At 45.3% G+C, this 19,268-nt stretch overlaps 1 protein-coding gene across 7 annotated transcripts in view; it reads left to right on the top strand.

Moving 5' to 3' along the window:
- The window catches only part of FHIT (fragile histidine triad diadenosine triphosphatase), a 921,710-nt gene that overhangs the window by 690,559 nt on the left and 211,883 nt on the right, over window positions 1-19,268 (top strand). The gene's annotated exons all lie outside the window — the stretch shown is intronic.

Here is a 19,268-nt window from a genome sequence, read left to right as displayed (position 1 = left end):
GTAATAACATAGATAACATCCAAGATGGCTCTCCAGCCATGTTTCACTGCCTCATAATGCAAATGCAAATGCATGTGTAGTTAGATTATATGCCTGAACATTAGATAAAGGATATTTTTTACATTTGGAATCAAAGGAAAGTCAAATATGGCTCTGGGTTAGCACATTGTAAAATCAAATTAGCTGTCTCAAAGAAGCTGTTTGGCTTGATTAAGATAACTGCAACAACCAAATGAGGGCGTAGAGAAGCGTTTTGCTTCTTTCCAATTTGCTGTCTTGACCTTATTTTCCTCACTCCTTTTGGTTGCCTGCTTTGAATGCTTAACAGAGAGGTAGCACAGAGAGATAAAGAGAAATCAGAAACTCCTCAAGCTTTGAAAAGCTGAGGAGCGATGAGGAAACGTAAAACAATTCACCTCAGTACTGCAACAAACCAGTTGGCTTGTGTCTTAGAGTGCATTGGGTGGGTTTCATTGGGCCTGCCTGTTGGGGGGTGAAGGTCTCAGTTTAAATACTTTCTGCAGTAAGATTTATCATTAACATTATCATTGTCATTAACACCAGCACCTGCATCCAGTTCTGCAGCCCCCATCACAACAAGGATGCTGGAGCGTGCCCAGAGAAGGGCCACTGGGATGCTCAGAGGGCTGCAGCAGCTCTGCTGTGAGCACAGACTGAAAGAGTTGGGACTGTGCAGTCTGGAGAAGAGGAGGCTCCCAGGTGACCTTCTTGTGGCTTTTCAGTATCTGAAGGGGCCTACATAAAAGCTGGGGAGGGACTTTTAAGGCTGCCAGGGAGTGCCAGGACTAGGGGGAATGGAGCAAAGCTGGAGGTGGGGAGATTCACCCTGGACGTGAGGAGGAAGTTGTTGAGCATGAAAGAGTGAGAGGCTGGACTGGGTTGCCCAGGGAGGTGGTTGAGTCCCTGTCCCTGGAGGTGTTTAAGGCCAGGCTGGCTGAGGCTGTGTGCAGCCTGCTCTAGGGTAGGGTGTCCCTGCCTATGGCAGGGTGGTTGGACCTAGATGATCCTTGTGTTCCCTTCCAACCTTGACTGATTCTATGATTCTATATTTTCACAGGAAGATCATAAGATTCTTTTTAATATCTTAGGCAAAAGTTGTTGGGTTTTTTTCTGTGTAAAGAAGGGTTTACAGGAATTATTATGGTAAGAAGTGAGAAATTTTGCTGCTATGAATGAGAAAACTTGACATAATAATTCCCATTGCCTGCAAATGTGAACAGTTACAAATTATTAGGCAGGCCTTAAAAAGCCAAGAAATTTCTGTATCATTTTGTATCTGTGCTGGAGACAAAGAGCATTAGGTGATAATGTGTCCAGTACATTGCAAAACTGTAGCCACCCTTCATGCTTCCTTCTCACACTTTTAATAAGCAATGAGATGAAAATGACCCTTTCCTACAGCTGTGAACCCCTGGACTCTAATAAAGAGTGTGTAGTCATAAATCAGAGGTTAGCAGTTTGCATTTCTCTACTTTTCTGCATCATTGGGCAACACTGTAATTTATCATCATCACTTTGGGATGTTTATCATCCACAAATGCCAACGACCATTTTCTTCAAAGAACTTAGAGCTTTCAGAACTGGAATCTGGGGGGGAAAATCATAGAATCAGTCAGCGTTGGAAGGGAACACAAGGATCAGCCAGTTCCAACCCCACTGCCATGGGCAGGGACACCCTACCCTAGAGCAGGCTGCCCACAGCCTCAGCCAGCCTGGCCTCAAACACCTCCCTGGGCAACCCATTCCAGCCTCTCACCACTCTCATGCTCAACAACTTCCTCCTCACCTCCAGTCTGAACCTCCCCATCTCCAGCTTTGCTCCATTCCCCCCAGTCCTGGCACTCCCTTGATAGCCTCAAAAGTCCCTCCTCAGCTTTTTTATGGGCTCCCTTCAGATCCTGGAAGGCCACAAGAAGGTCACCTGGGAGCCTCCTCTTCTCCAGCCTGCACAGCCCCAACTCTTTCAGTCTGTGCTCACAGCAGAGCTGATGCAGCCCTCTGAGCATCCCAGTGGTCCTTCTCTGGACACACTCCAGCATCTCCACATCCTTCTTGTAATGGGGGCTCCAGAACTGGATGCAGTACTCCAGGTGGGGTCTCAGCAGAGCAGAGTAGAGGGAGAGAATCACCTCCCTGGCCCTGCTGACCACACTTCTCCTGGTGCAGCCCAGGCTCTGCTTGGCTTTCTGGGCTGCAAGTGCACACTGCTGGCTCCTGTTGAGCTTCTCATCCAGCAGCACCCCCAAGTCTCTCTCCTCAGGGCTGCTCTCCAGCCACTCACTGCCCAGCCTGGATTTGTGCTTGGCATTGCCTCGACCCAGATGCAGGATCTTGCACTTGGTCTTGTTGAACTTCATGAGGTTGGCTTGTGCCCACCTCTCCACTATGAACAAGATCTGTAAAGTGAACAGTACAGGAGACACACAAATAGCTGGTTCCATTTAAACTGTTCTGAGACAGGAAGTTTGAAAAATCACCTGTGATCTACAAATATCTTATGAAACTTAAATTCAACCTGTCACCACGTTTCTGTATGTGTTCTCTTCATGTATCAGAGCACACAATAATCCAGTGTTCCTCTAAGGGAACTTACAATTAAATTTCCAGGAACAAACTAAACAGCAGAAAAAGCATCCTAGCAGTAAGAACAACAAAGCTGCACAGTAAATACCCAAGGGAGTCTGTGGATGCTGTGTTTCAGGAGGGCAGGCAAGCTATGGCAGGAGCTAATTAGGTGTGGCTGATCTTACTTTGAATGGCTTCATATGCCAGATGGTTTCAGGAGTCCTTCCACTTTTGTTTTGCACCATTCTGGCCAGGCTGATCTAGGGTAGGGTGTCCCTGTCCATGGCAGGGGGGTTGAAACTAGATGATCCTTGTGCTCCCTTCCAACCCTGACTGATTCTATGATTCGATCCCAGAGAGACAGATAAGGATTTATAAATTCAATGACTGCAACGTGTGATGGTTTGGGTGTTCCCTGTTCCCCCCCACCCCTACTTTGGAAATCACCCAGACTAGACTCAGCCAGTTGGAAATGGAATGAAGCTTATATTTACAGCTTAGCTCAATAGACAAGCAGATAGTTACAGTATATACAGTTATAGACAGAAATAGACAAGGTAAAAGGTAATACAGAAACACAACAGCCCTTCCAGAAACCTGAGTCCCCAGGAGGGGCTCCCAACCTTCCCCTTACCCCTCTCAACCTTACCCCAGTCCCAAGGAAGAATGCAGGTTCAGCCAGGGGGTTAGGAAGCAAAGTGGATTAATCAGAGAGATGGCAGAGAGGCTAGAAAGCAGTGCAGCTCAGGCAATGCCCCAGGAAGAAGAAGTGCCTGATCTGTGTTCAGATTCTTGCTTTTATGCCTCTCAGCAAGCCTATGAGTGAAGCAGACATCAGCATTGTTTCCCTTTCACAGCCTGTAATCTAGTTCTTCTCACCAGAACATTCTAGCTAGCTTCAAACTAGCACATCAGACCTATAGCTGGAGTCTCCCAGAATAAGAATTGGATTTATGTTACAGGAAGATGAGTATAGGGCTAGAGAGTGACTTCAAAGTGTGAGTATGGGGTCACATAAGAGTTCTATGGTTCTACAGGCTGCTGTATGTACTGTGTAGGAAGAGGACTACAGGAAGCAGGGGAAGACTACTAGTTCTTGAACTGGGCAATACAAAGCTTCACTGGGAAATAGCTGAAGACAAAAACTGACTGAGATTTATTTTTTTTTTTTAAAAAGATGAGGAAGTTCTCTTTGTCAGCAATAAAGGAATGGTAATCCATGCCCAAGAAAAAGCATAACCTCAGTTTGAGTATTAGCTTAGGGCTTCCTTTGCTATGGAGACAAAGAAAATGGTATGTGCATTTCATGTACCAACTGTAAAGACTGCCCTTAAGGCATGATTTTTGGATATAGATTAGGGATAAGATTGTCTGTGATTGGTATAGAATAATAGAATGGTTTAGGTTGGAAGGGACCTCAAAGATCATCCAGTTCTAACCCCTGCCATAGGCAGGGACACCTCCCACTAGAACAGGTTGCTCAAGGCCTTCTCCAACCTGGCCTTAAACATCTCCAGGGAGGGAGCAGCCACAACTTCCCTGGGCAACCTGTGCCAATGTCTCACCACCCTCACTGTAAAGAACCCTTTCCTAACATCTACTCTAAATCTCCTCTCTTCTGGATTTAAACTCATCCTATCATTACAAGACCTTGTCAGTAGTCCCTCCCCAGCCCTTCTGTAGCCCCCTTCAGGGCTGGGTGCTAGGTTGGACTGGATGATCTTGAGGGTCTCTTCCAACCTGCTTGATTCTATGATTCTATGATGATTCTATGAGTTTCACACAGCTTCTGTTTAAGAATGCCTTAAATATCCAGGCAATTTCATGGATCAGGGAAATCAAGTCTGCATCTTAATGCAGGACTCTTGCTGCTATGTCAAGTGAGTGATGTTTTCAGATTTCTCCAGTGTATTTTATAGCCTTTTTTTTAACATCAAGACAGCAAATGGTCTAGCTGCCCTGGTGGATGTATAGCACAGTGCAGAATAAACTCTCAGGTCTACCTTTTATGTGAGATTCAATCACAAGAAACTCCATGTACTCTGTGCTCTGCAAAGGCTAAACAAATCAAGCTGACAGGAACATGATGCAACTAATTTATCTGCAGAGACAAGATAATATTGCACAGCAAGTGTCCCTTGCACAAACACATATGAATACATGTTCTCTCCTGCAGCAGTGTTAAAGTCTCCAGCAGTTCAGCAGCTCCACTGTTATCCATGAGTAAGTGTCTGTTTGCCAATGACAGGTTCACCTAAATAAGTGAGAACCCGAGGCTGGAGGTGGCAGTGTGGGTACAGGTGCAGAAGTTTGGTTTATATGGCACTAATTATTTTACACTGCAGAAGATTGTCTCAGGATTATTTTTCGGTGTCTGTGTCGTGGTTTTTATTTCCCAGATGGGTTTTTAATGCTGTGTTAAAACAATCTACCTAGCTTGCATTCTTTAGGAGTCTCAACCTGAACTGTGGGGTCACAGAATCACAGAATGTCAGGGGCTGGAAAGGAACTCAAAAGGTCATCCAGTCCAACCCCTCTGCCAGAGCAGGATCACCTAGAGCAGATCACACAGGAACACACCCAGGCAGGTTTTGAATATCTCCAGAGAGGGAGACTCTACAACCCCCCTGGGCAGCCTGTTCCAGTCTCCTGTCACCCTCACAGGGAAAAAATTCCTCCTCATGTTTCCATGAAACTTCCTATGCCTCAGTTTTCACCCATTGCCCCTTGTCCTGTCCCTGGGCATCACCCAGCAGAGCCTGGCACCAGCCTCCTGGCACTCACCTTTACGTCTTTATAACCACGACTGAGGTCACCTCTCAGTCTCCTCCTCTCCAAGCTGCAGAGCCCCAGCTCCCTCAGGGTCTCCTTGTAAGGAAGATGTTCCACTCTCTTAATCATCTTTGCAGCTCTGCACTGAACTCTCTCAAGCAGCTCTCTGTCCCTCTTAAACTGAGGGGCCCAGAACTGGACACAATCCAGAGTTTAAGTCCATAGCAGACTGCTCTTTCATACTATTTGTCTGCTTATCTCTGGAGATGAAGTGCTGGACTTCAAATTTGAAGTCTCTAGATGTAATCAGATCACATTGCAGACTGATTACATCAGAAGGATTAAATTCACTAACTGCAGTACCCTCGACGCCGCAGCCTGATTTCCCTGCAGACTGGCAGATGTGAGTCCTTGTTTAATGGACTATTGGAAACCACCTTTTGCTCTCTTAAAAGACAACAACAGAAACAGCAACAAAGCTGGCATCTGAGAAATGTAAAGATTGTTCTTACATCTAAGGAGATATGAGAATTCAAGCAGAGAAAAAATGGAAGAAAGGGAGTTTCTGAAAGCCAGCCCATACTGGCATGTGAACAAATGGTCTGGTTTCCTTACTAACCATGATTCTGCTGAAAGCTTGTGGGGTGTCCAAAAAGGTCTGATGAAGTACAGCAGTCTCTCTGAATTGCTTTGAGAAACACACTAATAGTATTTGGTTGAAGACCATAGTGCTATGGATAGCTAATTGGTGCAGCAAATTCAGCAGTCTCAGGGCTGCTATGGCTGTTTTGAGCTCCTGATTTTCTGTCTGTAGGCTGCAATGGGTTTTGGTGTGATTTTAGTGGTGTGTCTTTTCTAAGCCACTTTACAGAGGGGAGGAAGCAGCAGGGATATCCTGTGCCAACAGGTTGAAGGAGGTGATTCTCCCCCTCTACTGCACTCTGCTCAGACTCCACCTGGAGTATTGCATCCAGTTCTGGAGCCCCCATTACGAGAGGGATGTGGAGATGCTGGAGAGTGTCCAGAGCAGGGCCACTGGGATGCTCAGAGGGCTGCAGCAGCTCTGCTGTGAGCACAGACTGAAAGAGTTGGGGCTGTTCAGTCTGGAGAAGGGAGGCTCCCAGGTGACCTTCTTGTAGCCTTTCAGGATCTGAAGGGGCCTACAAAAAAGCTGAGGAGGGACTTTTGAGGCTATCAAGTGAGTGCCAGGCCTGGGGGGAATGGAACAAAGCTGGAGGTGGGGAGGTTCACACTGGAGGTGAGGAGGAAGATGTTGAGCATGAGAGTGGTGAGAGGCTGGAATGGGTTGCCCAGGGAGGTGGTTGAGGCCCCATCCCTGGAGGTGTTTAAGGCCAGGCTGGATAAGGCTGTGGCCAGGCTGATCTAGGGTAGGATGTCCTTGCCCATGGCACGGGTGTTGGATCCTTGTGGTCCCTTCCAACCCTGTCTGATTCTATGATTTTATGAGTCTACATCCAGGTAATTTGCCCACATCCCTCAAAGTCTTTTGCTAGCTCTTTGTTTTCTGCTCACTCTAATAATTCTTGCCTTGTCCTTCAGGGCCCTCTTTAAAGTCTACCTTGTGATGGTCTAATTAGCTGTTGCCTAGACCAATATTTTCTATGATGCAATTAATAGATACAGTCTCAGGGCCCTGAGTTCTTCTTTGCTTCTGTTGATTCCATGTACATTTAGTTTTTGATTGAACTATCAGCTTTCTAGGAAAAGCATCAGATTGCCTTTTTTGTTTGCAATGATTATAGTCCAAAAAGGCACTGCTGAATCTGTAAAATGCTTCCTTAATACAAATAATCACATGCAGGACTAGAATGAAAACAATTCTTAAGGCCCCCATGATTTGTACAAGTCAGTTCCTGTGCTTAAAGCATGGTAACAAAAGAAAGGCAAAAGTAAGAGGTGTCTGTGTTCAGGAAACAGCCATGCAAAGTTATAAAGGTTTTTTGAGGACTGAAGAAGATGAAAGAAGATTGGCTATGTGGAAACAGCCTAGTGATTGATGGACATGACACCATCCTAACTGAGAATACCAAAGGCTCCAAGGCACTGATAAATTGCAATGATGACCTGGATAATGAAGTCTGATCCAGAAATATCAGGCTGTGAGGTTCCCTGAAGGGATGGGGACAGAAATTTTTGAGAGATTCTCCTTTAGCAGTGACTTATGGCATTTCTGGTTTTGAATTTCCAGTAGTGAATGTCATGGCATAGTATATCCCTGACTTGTAACATCATTCTCTGTCCCTGGACAAACACAGAACAGTCTGTTTGACTAGAATGTAAAGGGGAAAAAATGGAACACAGCTTTAACCTGTAACTCTAAGCCAGAAAAGGAAAAGAAGGTGCAAAATAGATCATTGAAGAATGGCAATGAGGAGGAAGATTTCACTATTCTCTACCTTTCTTTCCTGCCATATGGATTTCTTAGAATAATATTCTCTTGAGGTAGTTTGATTCCAAAAATACCCCTAAAGCTAGTCAGAGTTATTGACACTGTCTAAATCAAACTATAATAAGCAAGGAAGTGGGCTCACATGCTTGCTTAAAATTCCTTACTATGCAGACACTGAAAGTCATGTGGCTCTGTTGTCCACATCCAGCATCCAGCTCTTCCCTTGCTGGGCATGATAGTCTTCAGCAGCAGCTGGCCTGCTGGTGTGCTAGTTTGGAGCTAGCTAGAGAGTGTTGGTGAGGAGAATTAGATCACAGGCTGTGAAAGGGAAGCAAGGGTGATGTCTGCTTCACTCATAGGCTTGCTGAGGGGTATAAGAGCAAGAATCCAAGCATAGATAAGGGAGTTGCTCTTTGTGCAGGCTGTGGGCTGTATTTCTCTCTAACCTCACCCTCTGTCTGTCTGATTAATTCACCTGCTTCCTAAGCCCCCTGGCCGACCCTCCATTCTTTGTTGGGGTACAAGGCAATGTCTGGGGTAAGGTAGGGGAGTGGGAGAAGGTGGAAGGGCAGTTGGGAGCCCCTCCTGGGGACTCAGGTCTCTGGAAGGGCTGTTGTGTTCCTGTATTACCTTTTACCTTGTCTATTTCTGTCTATAACTGTCTATACTGTAACTATCTGCTTGTCTATTAAGCTAAGCTGTAAATATAAGCTTCATTCCATTTCCAGAGCCAGCTGAGTCTGGTCTGGGTGATTTCCAAAGACCACAGCAGGCCTTTTTGTTCTCACAAAGATCAATAGGTGAGAGCTAAACTGTAGGTAGTGCCTGCAGGCTGCTGACATGAAGGGTTTGCACTTTCCAGGAATGCCAGTGGGGCTATGGATATGTCTGTCCCAGTCCCCAGCAGCTACCTGATGTGCCAGCAGAGATCTGCAAGCCCTGGAGAGGCCAAGGCTGTGTGGGGGTAGTGGTGCCAGTAGCTAGTTCATGTGGGAAGAGAGCAGTCACCCCAGCAGCTGTAGTAATGCTGGGATGCTGATTCCTGCTGCCCACAGTGATTACTGCAGGGAAGGGTTAAACACTGCCCTGGCTCCCCACACTCTGCCCTCCTTTTGCTCTCTACAGCTACCTGAAGGGAAGTTGTAGCCAGGTGGGGTTGGTCTCTTCTGCCAGGCAAGCAGCAACAGAAGAAGGGGACATAGTCTCACGTTGTGCCAGGGGTGGTCTGGGCTGGATGTTAGGAGGAAGTTGTTGGCAGAGAGAGTGATTGGCATTGGAATGGGCTGCCCAGGGAGGTGGTGGAGTTGCCATCCCTGGAGGTGTTCAAGCACAGCCTGGATGGGGCACTTAGTGCCATGGTCTGGTTGATTGGCTAGGGCTGAGTGCTAGATTAGATTTGAAGGTCTCTTCCAACCTGCTCTCTTCTCTTCTCTTCTCTTCTCTTCTCTTCTCTTCTCTTCTCTTCTCTTCTCTTCTCTTCTCTTCTCTTCTCTTCTCTTCTCTTCTCTTCTCTTCTCTTCTCTTCTCTTCTCTTCTCTTCTCTTCTCTTCTCTTCTCTTCTCTTCTCTCTTCTCTTCTCTTCTCTTCTCTTCTCTTCTCTTCTCTTCTCTTCTCTTCTCTTCTCTTCTCTTCTCTCTTCTCTTCTCTCTTCTCTTCTCTTCTCTTCTCTTCTCTTCTCTTCTCTTCTCTTCTCTTCTCTTCTCTTCTCTTCTCTTCTCTTCTCTTCTCTTCTCTTCTCTTCTCTTCTCTTCTCTTCTCTTCTCTTCTCTTCTCTGGAAGAGCCTGCTCTTGCTTTTATAAAAGCACTTTAAATACACGTTATGCATTTTTTTTTTCCTGGGACGTGTTCAGATATTTACAGTTTTCACAACAGAAGAATCTTGAACAAATCAGTCATTCAGAAAGATTTATTTAAGAGGTTGAAAGCTCTTCATTGTTTTTTTTTTTCAGTGAACAGTTACATTCCAAAATGAGAAAGTGTTCCTAGCAGCAAGGTGAAAAAGTTTTCTTATAAAAATGGCATGCCAGAGTATTTTGACAACAAAACTCTTTTCTTTATGGAAACAAAACCTCTTCCAGAAATGCTTTCTGGTTTACTAAATTGTAGCAAACAAAGCAAAACAAGTGACCAAACAACAAAAAAACCCAACCCAAACCCAAAAGCAAACCAGCACTGTGGGGCAGGATGTTGAGAAATCCACGAATTGTTCTGTCTGCTGCTCTTCATTTGCCCCACAATGAGTGAGATTAGGATCAAAAATCCCATGGTTTAATTAGGAAGAATCTTTCTCGTCTTTGTTCCCCAGTGGCAGCAATATGTTTTGCATTTAAGTCGTTCACTCTCTCAGAGTACATACCATCAATCAAATGCCACTCTTGACTACAGGTCCTACAAATACCCTATTGTACTCTACACGCAGACCCTCTAGAAATCCCAGACAATGCATCAGGTCTAAAATAATTAATAGCATAGTCAAGGCTGGCTGATTAGTTTGTGTGGTTAGTGCATGAATTTCTTTCCAAGCTCCATTGCATCCATAATACTTTCCTTTGCCAAACTTATATATCAGAAACCTCTTAAGAGAGAATTCTTCCTTTCTCCCTCCCTCCCTCCCTCCCTCCCTCCCTCCCTTCCTTCCTTCCTTCCTTCCTTCCTTCCTTCCTTCCTTCCTTCCTTCCTTCCTTCCTTCCTTCCTTCCTTCCTTCCTTCCTTCCTTCCTTCCTTCCTTCCTTCCTTCCTTCCTTCCTTCCTTCCTTCCTTCCTTCCTTCCTTTCCCTTTCCTTTCCTTTCCTTTCCTTTCCTTTCCTTTCCTTTCCTTTCCTTTCCTTTCCTTTCCTTTCCTTTCCTTTCCTTTCCTTTCCTTTCCTTTCCTTTCCTTTCCTTTCCTTTCCTTTCCTTTCCTTTCCTTTCCTTTCCTTTCCTTTCCTTTCCTTTCCTTTCCTTTCCTTTCCTTTCCTTTCCTTTCCTTTCCTTTCCTTTCCTTTCCTTTCCTTTCCTTTCCTTTCCTTTCCTTTCCTTTCCTTTCCTTTCCTTTCCTTTCCTTTCCTTTCCTTTCCTTTCCTTTCCTTTCCTTTCCTTTCCTTTCCTCTCTTTTCTTCTCTTTTCTTCTCTTTTCTTCTCTTTTCTTCTCTCTCTTCTTTCTTTCTTTCTTTCTTTCTTTCTTTCTTTCTTTCTTTCTTTCTTTCTTTCTTTCTTTCTTTCTATCTTTCTTTCTATCTTTCTCTCATTTCTCTCTTTATCACTTTCTTTCTCTCTTTCTCTCTCTGTCTCTCTTTCTTTCTTTCTTTCTTTCTTCTTTCTTTCTTTCTTTCTTTCTTTCTTTCTTTCTTTCTTTCTTTCTTTCTTTCTTTCTTTCTTTCTTTCTTTCTTTCTTTCTTTCTTTCTTTCTTTCTTTCTTTCTTTCTTTCTTTCTTTCTTTCTTTCTTTCTTTCTTTCTTTCTTTCTTTCTTTCTTTCTTTCTTTCTTTCTTTCTTTCTTTCTTTCTTTTCCAACTAGAATATTCACCATGGGAGTGGCCTGGAATGGGTTGCCCAGGGAGGCGGCTGAGACCCCATCCCTGGAGGTGTTTAAGGCCAGGCTGGCTGAGGCTGTGGGCAGCCTGCTCTAGGCTAGAGTGTCCCTGCCCATGGCAGTGGGGTTGGAACTAGATGAACCTTGTGATCCCTTCCAACCTTGACTGATTCTATGATTCTAGTATAACTCAACAAGAAATGTCCAAAAGCATTCCCAATCATTCCAGAAGTGTAACTCGATGGTGTTCAGTGTTTTGCAGTAGGTGGAAATTGTTTATTAAGCAGGTGTTGCAAAGCTGCATGCCAGTTTAATAGGCTTCTGATTAGTTCTTTCTAAAAAGTACTATAGTGCCTTACAGCAGAATGCTCTGACTTCATGTGATTCTGCACTTCTGCCTTTGCATTCTTACCTACCAGCTACTGCTTTTGCTTCCTTCAGTGATCCACCATAGAATCATAGAATCAACCAGGTTGGAAGAAACCTCCAAGCTCATCCAGGCCAACCTAGTACCCAGCCCTAGCCAGTCATCTAGATCATGGCACTAAATGCCTCACCCAGGCTTTGCTTGAACACCTCCAGGGATGGTGCCTCCACCACCTCCCTGGGCAGCCCATTCCAATGCCAATCACTCTCTCTGCCAACAACTTCCTCCTAACATCCAGCCTAGACTTTCCCAGGCACAACTTTCCCTGGCATAGCATGATTTCTGTGCTGATGACAGATTAGAAGGGATGTGCAAACCAGACTTCTTCATGCCAACCTGTGCCTTGTGTAAGCAGGCATTTACCCACCCTTAAACTGTTTTGTGGTTGAGTTTGTTGCCCAAAGGCATTTTCAGTTGACTGATCTGTGTTCAGTGTTGGTGCCTCAGCTGGCTGGCTGGATGCTGTGACATCCAGAGCCTCCCAGGGAAGGGCAGAATCACAGTGCTTTGCTCATGTTAGTGACCCATTTTCAGCTAAAGAGAACTCATTTATTAATGAGTCCTGGCTGCCTTAGCAGTGCAATCATAAGGAGAATATTAAGTTAGCTCTATTTATTTTATTTTATTTTCCTTCAAGTCAGTTCCCCTTCTGAAAAGAGGAAAGCTGACTAATTAAACCTGTCCCTGCAGCTTCTCCCACAAGCCTGCACAGCTTCAATGAGTTTGTTGCTTTAAAATGTCAGTAGGGACAGGGTGCATGTAAAGCTTTTGTATGTGATAGCAGGGGAATGGAGGCCTTTCCTAGCCCTGTGGTCCTTTATCACATGAAAGTGTAGGTGGTTCCACTGTCTTGTAACCTGCTGAAGTTCTGAGCAGACCTTGAATACAGGTGTGGAGTACTGATCTAATCCAACCTGTTCTGGCAGCGCCGTGTTAGCCCATGGAGGGATTTCAGAGCCTCTGCTTGGGATGGTTTAGTAATGAAAAACTATGGTTAAAGTAATGGAATAAAACTTGCACATCAAGCTCCAGACAGTGTGACAGGGTAAAGAGCATGTAATACTTTTACAGGTTAAAAAATACAGATCAATCATCCTGGGTACTGCAGTGGGTTTTGTATCACGTTCATTGCAATCCAGGCTGGGCAAGCCAGGAGCTTCCTGCATAACCAAGTAAAACCCCTCTCTCAAGCTTCATTTCCACCATTTCCTCCTGAAAGCTGCTTGAGTGCACTCTGGCACGACTGTACATACACTGGCATGCTGCTCATTCCATAAAGCTAAGCTCTAGTTTGAAAGAATTTGAAATTTGCCTCTAAAACCCAGAATCTGCAAGCTTTTCCAAATAGCCTCTTCTTATACAGACACTAAAAGTCATGTGGCTCTGTTGTCCACATCCAGCATGCAGCTCTTCCCTCGCTGGGCATGATAGCCTTCAGCAGCAGCTGGCCTGCTGGTGTGCTAGTTTGGAGCTAGCTAGAGAGTTTTGGTGAGGAGAATTAGATCACAGGCTGTGAAAGGGAAGCAAGGGTGATGTCTGCTTCACTCATAGGCTTGCTGAGAGGTATAAGAGCAAGAATCCAAGCATAGATAAGGGAGTTGCTCTTTGTCCAGGCTGTGAGCTACATTTCTCTCTAACCTCACCCTCTGTCTGTCTGATTAATTCACCTGCTTCCTAAGCCCCCTGGCTGACCCTCCATTCTTTGTTGGGGTACAAGGCAATGTCTGGTGTAAGGTAGGGGAGTGGGAGAAGGTGGAAGGGCAGTTGGGAGCCCCTCCTGGGGACTCAGGTCTCTGGGAGGGCTGTTATGTTTCTGTATTACCTTTTACCTTGTCTATTTCTGTCTATAACTGTCTATACTGTAACTATCTGCTTGTCTATTGAGCTAAGCTGTAAATATAAGCTTCATTCCATTTCCAGAGCCAGCTGAGTCTAGTCTGGGTGATTTCCAAAGTGTAGGGGGGTGGGGAACACCCAAACCATCACACCTCTCCTCTTTTGGTTAGTGGTAAGAGAAGCCCACCCTGGCTGGTGAAGGAAATATTGCTTGTTCTGAGGCTGAAGGAGGATGGGTGCCTGTGCACCTCCTGAGTAGCGCTCCCCATTTTGCATTTTTCCTTTTGCTTGCTTGTAGTTGTGATCTATGGAGATTTGGCTTTCACACAATGAGATATTCATAAGACTTATTCAGAAAAATAACAAGGTAGCCACAGGTGTTGGGAGTTGCCAGGGGTGGCCTTGATTGAAGATAAGATAAGGTGATGAGGTGAAGCTGGGAGGATCCAGGAGGCCACTCTGCTTGATGTTTAGAGGAAAGACAAGAGGGTAAGTTCATTTTGTGAAGTTCATCTTGCTTATATCATATGGGCTCAGTGTTGAGGGTTAAGGAGGTTAGGAGTAGTGCTTAGAAAATGTAAAGGAATATTGATGCATATGTGCAAAGCTAATACAATGTTCTCTAGTCCTTACCCTGTATAAGCAGTATTAACTTTCATTAGGCTGTGTCTCTGGCAATTTTGTTATATGCTGTGCACTCAACACTGTTTGCCTTTGTTTTATACTAAACTTGTAGAGTGAGTTCCTTTCTCACATACTGATGGGAGTAAAAACCTGCAGCTTATGCCATGCTGCTCATGTGGTGACCCTACAAGGCAGTGCCTCAGCTAGCTGAGCATTTCAGATGTCCATGACTCCACACTGCTGTTTTGTTTTACTCTTTCAGTGACAGTTATTGAGCAATGCTTTGCTGCTGGCACTGCAGTGCTTTGTTAGGCTGGTGAGGTATTGTGCCAGTTTGAGCCTAGCTGGAATATTTTGGTGAGAAGAATTAGATGATAGGCTGTGAAAATGAAACAATGCTGATGTCTGCTGCACTCAGAGGCTTGCTGAGATGTGTAAGAACAAAACATGTAGATAACAGAGTTGCTCTCTGTCTCTGGGGCTGCATGAACTTCTCTCTCTAACCTAGCTTGCTGCCTAATTAGTCTGTCTGCTTCCTAACCCCCCTTGAATGTAAAGCAAAGTCTAGGGTAAGGTAGAGTTGGTAGGAAGAAGGTGGAAGGGTGGTTGAGAGTCTCTCCTGGGGTCTCTGGTTTCTGGGAGGGCTGTTGTGTTTCTGTATTACTTTTTAACTGGTATATTTCTGTCTATAGCTGTAACTGTTGTAAATATCTGCTTGTGTATTGTGCTAAGCTCCAAGTGTAAAAGTTCATTTAATTTCCAGCAGTCTAGTCTGGGTGACTTTTAAGTGGGAGAGGTGGCTAACACCCAAACCATCACAGGTATAGCACTCCCTGAAGAGCTGGAGAAGCACTCTCAGCTTTCCTTTTTGCAGGAGGATGAGTGCCAGTGTCACCAGACACACACACACATACCAAATGTTAAGAGATGGGTTTTAAATAGAAAGTGGGGTAGTCCTGAACAAAGATTGTTTCTTGCTTAAATGTAAGCATTTGCCTGGTAAATTCTGGTTGGTAGGTTTGTCCTCCTTGGATTGCATAAAAGAAACAAGCATCTAGAGAGGCATGGAGAACTGGGCTTCTTTAGTCTGGAGAAAGTGAGACCCTGGAGAGACCTCCTCACTGGATGAGGCACTCAGTGCCATGGTCTAGTTGACTGGATAGGGCTGGGGGATAGGTTGGACTGGATGAGCTTGGAGGTCCCTTCCAGCCTGATTGATTCTATGACTCTGCAAGGCAGTTGGAGTGAGGTGCGTGTTGGTCTCTCCTCCCCAGTAACAAGGGTGAGGATGAAAGGCAATGGCTTCAAGTAGCACCAGAGGAGGTTTCAACTGGATTTTAGAAGAAACCTCTTCACTGATAAGTGTTCCCAAACACTGGAACAGGCTGTCCAGGAAGGTGCCTGATTCCCTATCTCTGGAGGTTTTTGAAAGACAGAGCTGTGGAGCCAAGAGCCATGGTTTAGCACCGGAGTTGTTAGATGATGGCCTTTTTCAGCTGGAGCTATTCTATGACTGTGTGGGTGCAGCTCAGCACAAGAGCCAGGCCTTTTCTGGAGAGAAATTCCCATCTTAACTAGTAGATAACTTGTCAGTCAGGATTAAGATTTATTTTTTATATAGACATTATTCTGTGCCTGGATTACCTCCTGCTGCTCATGATTTTCTTTAGTACATAAACACTCTGCAGCCCCTGGATTTGGGGGGAGGAGGGTATAGAATTAGAAGCTCTAAATTCTGTAAATAAAAGCATTTCTCTGTATTTTTTAAGTTTCTTTTAATCTAGTAATGTTTCAGATTTCTAAGAATGATGCCACAACTGGCATAGACTGGGGAAAATCAGATGAATCTTTTAACAATTACACTATCCCCATAACTGAAATTGTAGCTGGAAGGATTTGAGGAGAGAAGCTTAGATGCCTTAGATACTTTGACAGAGTTACTTACTTTGGAGATATGCTGCTCACTTTCAGAGAGGAAAATTCACCTGTAATAATTAGGCAGCTGAGTAAAATTCATTCTGAAGCTTGTTCTTTGGCCATTAGGTCTCCACACACGTTTTTCTTTTCTGTTACAATTTGCCTTTTTTCTGGAGCCTGAAATGCTTTGGTCTCTTTGAGGAGTTCTCAGTCCCTTGATAGGTGCAGCAGACTGCTAATTCAATTTTACCAACCAAATTGTTGCAGCAAAAGTGATTTAAGGCAGGGCCAAGTCATTATTTCTGTTTTGTTGAGCAGATGAAGAAGCTGGGACTGATAGCAGCTCTGTCCTTCACAGGCAGTGCAGAGTGGCAGGGCACTGCCCAGCCTTCCCCATGCCAGGGATGATCACCACTATCTGAGAGGTTTTCTTCTTTGAGTTTTGTATTTGCACCACATCTTGCTTCTGTTTTGAGCTTTTCTGTCTCGCATCCCTTTTAGGCCTTGGCTTTGTGCAGGTTGTGGAAAGGATCCTTTGCTATGGTGGCAGTCCCAGGTGGAAAGGACAGTATCATAGAATCACAGAATCAGTCAGGGTTGGAAGGGACCACAAGGGTCATCTTGGCCAGCAGTCAGCTCTGTAGGGCATACATGTGTTAGGGCATACATGCATTCCTGCTGTTCAATTACTTGTTCTACTTATAGAATCATAGAATGGTTTAGGTTGGAAGGGGCCTCAAAGACTACCCAGTTCCAACCCCACCTCCCACCAAAACAGGTTGCTCAAGGTCCCATCTAACCTGGCCTTGAACCCCTTCGGAGAGGGAGCAGCCATATCCTCCCTGGGCAACCTGTGCCAGTGTTTCACCACCCTCACTAACACCCTCACCCTCTTAACATCTAGTTTGAATCTCCCTTCTTCCAGTTTCAATCCATTCCTCCTTGTCCTGTCATTACAAGATCTTGTCAGTAGTCCCTCCCCAGCCTTCCTGTAGATCCCCTTCAGATCCTGGAAGGCCACTCTAAGGTCTCCTCGAAGCTTTCTCTTCTCCAGGCTGCAGAGCTCCAACTCTCTCAGCCTGTCCTCATAGCAGAGCTGCTGCAGCCCTCCTGAGCATCTTGGTGCCCTCCTCTGGACTGGCTCCAACACTTCCATGCCCTTTTTGTGTTGAGGGCTCCAGAACTGCACACTGGACTCCAGGTGAGGTCTGAGGAGAGCAGAGCCAAGGGGCAGAATCCCCTCCCTTGCCCTGCTGCCCACACTGCTCTTGCTGCAGCCCAGCACAGGGTTGCTGTCTGGGCTGCACTCACACTGCAGGCTCATGTGGAGCTTTTCATCACCCCAAATCCCCAGGGCTTCGTCCTCAGGGCTGCTCTAAGCCATTCCCCACCCAGCCTGGATTTATGCTTGGGTTTGTGCTGACCCAGGTGCAGGACCTTACACTTGGCTTTGTTGAATGTCATGAGTTAGACTGCACAGGTGTGCCCAGGCCAGTCCAGGTCTCTCTGGATGGATCCCTGCTCTCTAGCAAGTCATCTGTGCCACATAGCTCGGTGCCATCTGCACACTTGCTGAGGGTGCTTAATATATTTGAGCACCTCCTGTTGTATAGTGAAGGTAAAAAGTTCATCAATGAAAAGAATAAAAAAAAGCCCTAACAGAATTTGTGGACACAGATAAAAATGAGGGTTATGCAAATTAGTGAATTAATAGACTGCTATTGATTACCAGTAAGGTCTAATTAAATAATAATTTTTCCCCCACACAATTACTTGTTTCGTGTTATTAAATGATCAAATCCATAACTAATTTGGGAGCTCAGCCTCTTTAGATTTAAATGAGGTGCTCGAAAGAGTGAAGTTGTGCTTCTGAGCAAGAGAAACAGAGGCAGGGCTCAGTTACATGGATTTATGATTTAATTTTCTTTGTGATCTAATTTAGTGTAACTATTGAGTTTCTAAAAGAGATGAACTCTGATTAGATTTTGTTGGCAAAAATAAATACCAAAGATAGGGTAGTTTATTCATTATCTGTAGCATATTGAGAGGAGTGACTCATGGGTGTTTCTGGACCTAAAGGGGCCTTTTTTCCCCCCATTTTTTAATGTGTATGCTGTATTCCACAGCAGTCAGTCATCAATCCAGGCCACATCCAGGTGTAGTGCATTACAAAGATCCAAAATCCAGGGGAAACAAAACTCACTTCTGTGGCCAGCTTAATTCATTTTGCATAAAGAGCAATGTCATCATTCCTCTTTTTCTGAGGCAGGCATCAATATTTCATAGAGAGCATTAAGTGTGTGGAAGTCCTGGGAAAAAGACACATTGGAGAAGGAAAGTAAGCAAATAAAGCTCTCCAGTTTGACATGCTTTCACTTAATTGGGAGTTTTAAGAGCAGATAATGGGAGCAGGAAATGAGCCTTTCAGTTAATTCCCTTCTGCATGAGAAATGCTGCAAATGCTGCTGTACTGGGTGAGATATTCCTCAGCACAGCACCGTGTCACAGCAATGCCCAGATGGCATCGGTGGCTCAGGTGTTGCCTACCTGCTTGGCTCCATAATTAACAGCAGCTTGCAGAGCAAGCAGCAGAATCTCATTTGTTAGCAGCTAGGGCTGTGTTTTGCTTGCATTTGCTGGGTTTGCCTGGCAGCAGATCGAAGCAGGGGGCAGGTTGCTGGTTCTGCTGTAGGAAGTGCTGAGTCTACCTGTGCAGGAGTCTGCACAGCTGTGTGGACCTGGGCAGACATTTATGCTGGGAACATGCTGGCACTGAGCTGGCCTGATGCAGCTAGGCCAGCAGCAGGGTTTGGCAGAGCATATTCATAGAATCATAGAATCCACCAGGTTGGAAGAGACCTCCAAGATCAGCCAGTCCAACCTAGCACCCAGCCCTAGCCAGTCAACCAGACCATGGCACTAAGTGCCTCAGCCAGGCTTTGCTTGAAGACCCCCAGGGACGGTGCCTCCACCACCTCCCTGGGCAGCCCATTCCAATGCCAATCACGCTCTCTGGGAAGAACTTCCTCCTAACATCCAGCCTAGACCTACCCTGGCACAACTTGAGACTGTGTCCCCTTGCTCTATTGCTGGTTGCCTGGGAGAAGAGGCCAACCCCCACCTGGCTACAATGACCCTTCAGGTAGTTGTAGACAGTAATAAGATCACCCCTGAGCCTCCTCTTC

Source organism: Pogoniulus pusillus, chromosome 16 (genome assembly GCF_015220805.1).
Source record: "Pogoniulus pusillus isolate bPogPus1 chromosome 16, bPogPus1.pri, whole genome shotgun sequence".
NCBI classification, from domain to species: domain Eukaryota; kingdom Metazoa; phylum Chordata; class Aves; order Piciformes; family Lybiidae; genus Pogoniulus; species Pogoniulus pusillus.
The sequence above is the reverse complement of the archived record's forward strand: the minus strand, read 5'-3'. Positions and strand labels throughout refer to the sequence as shown.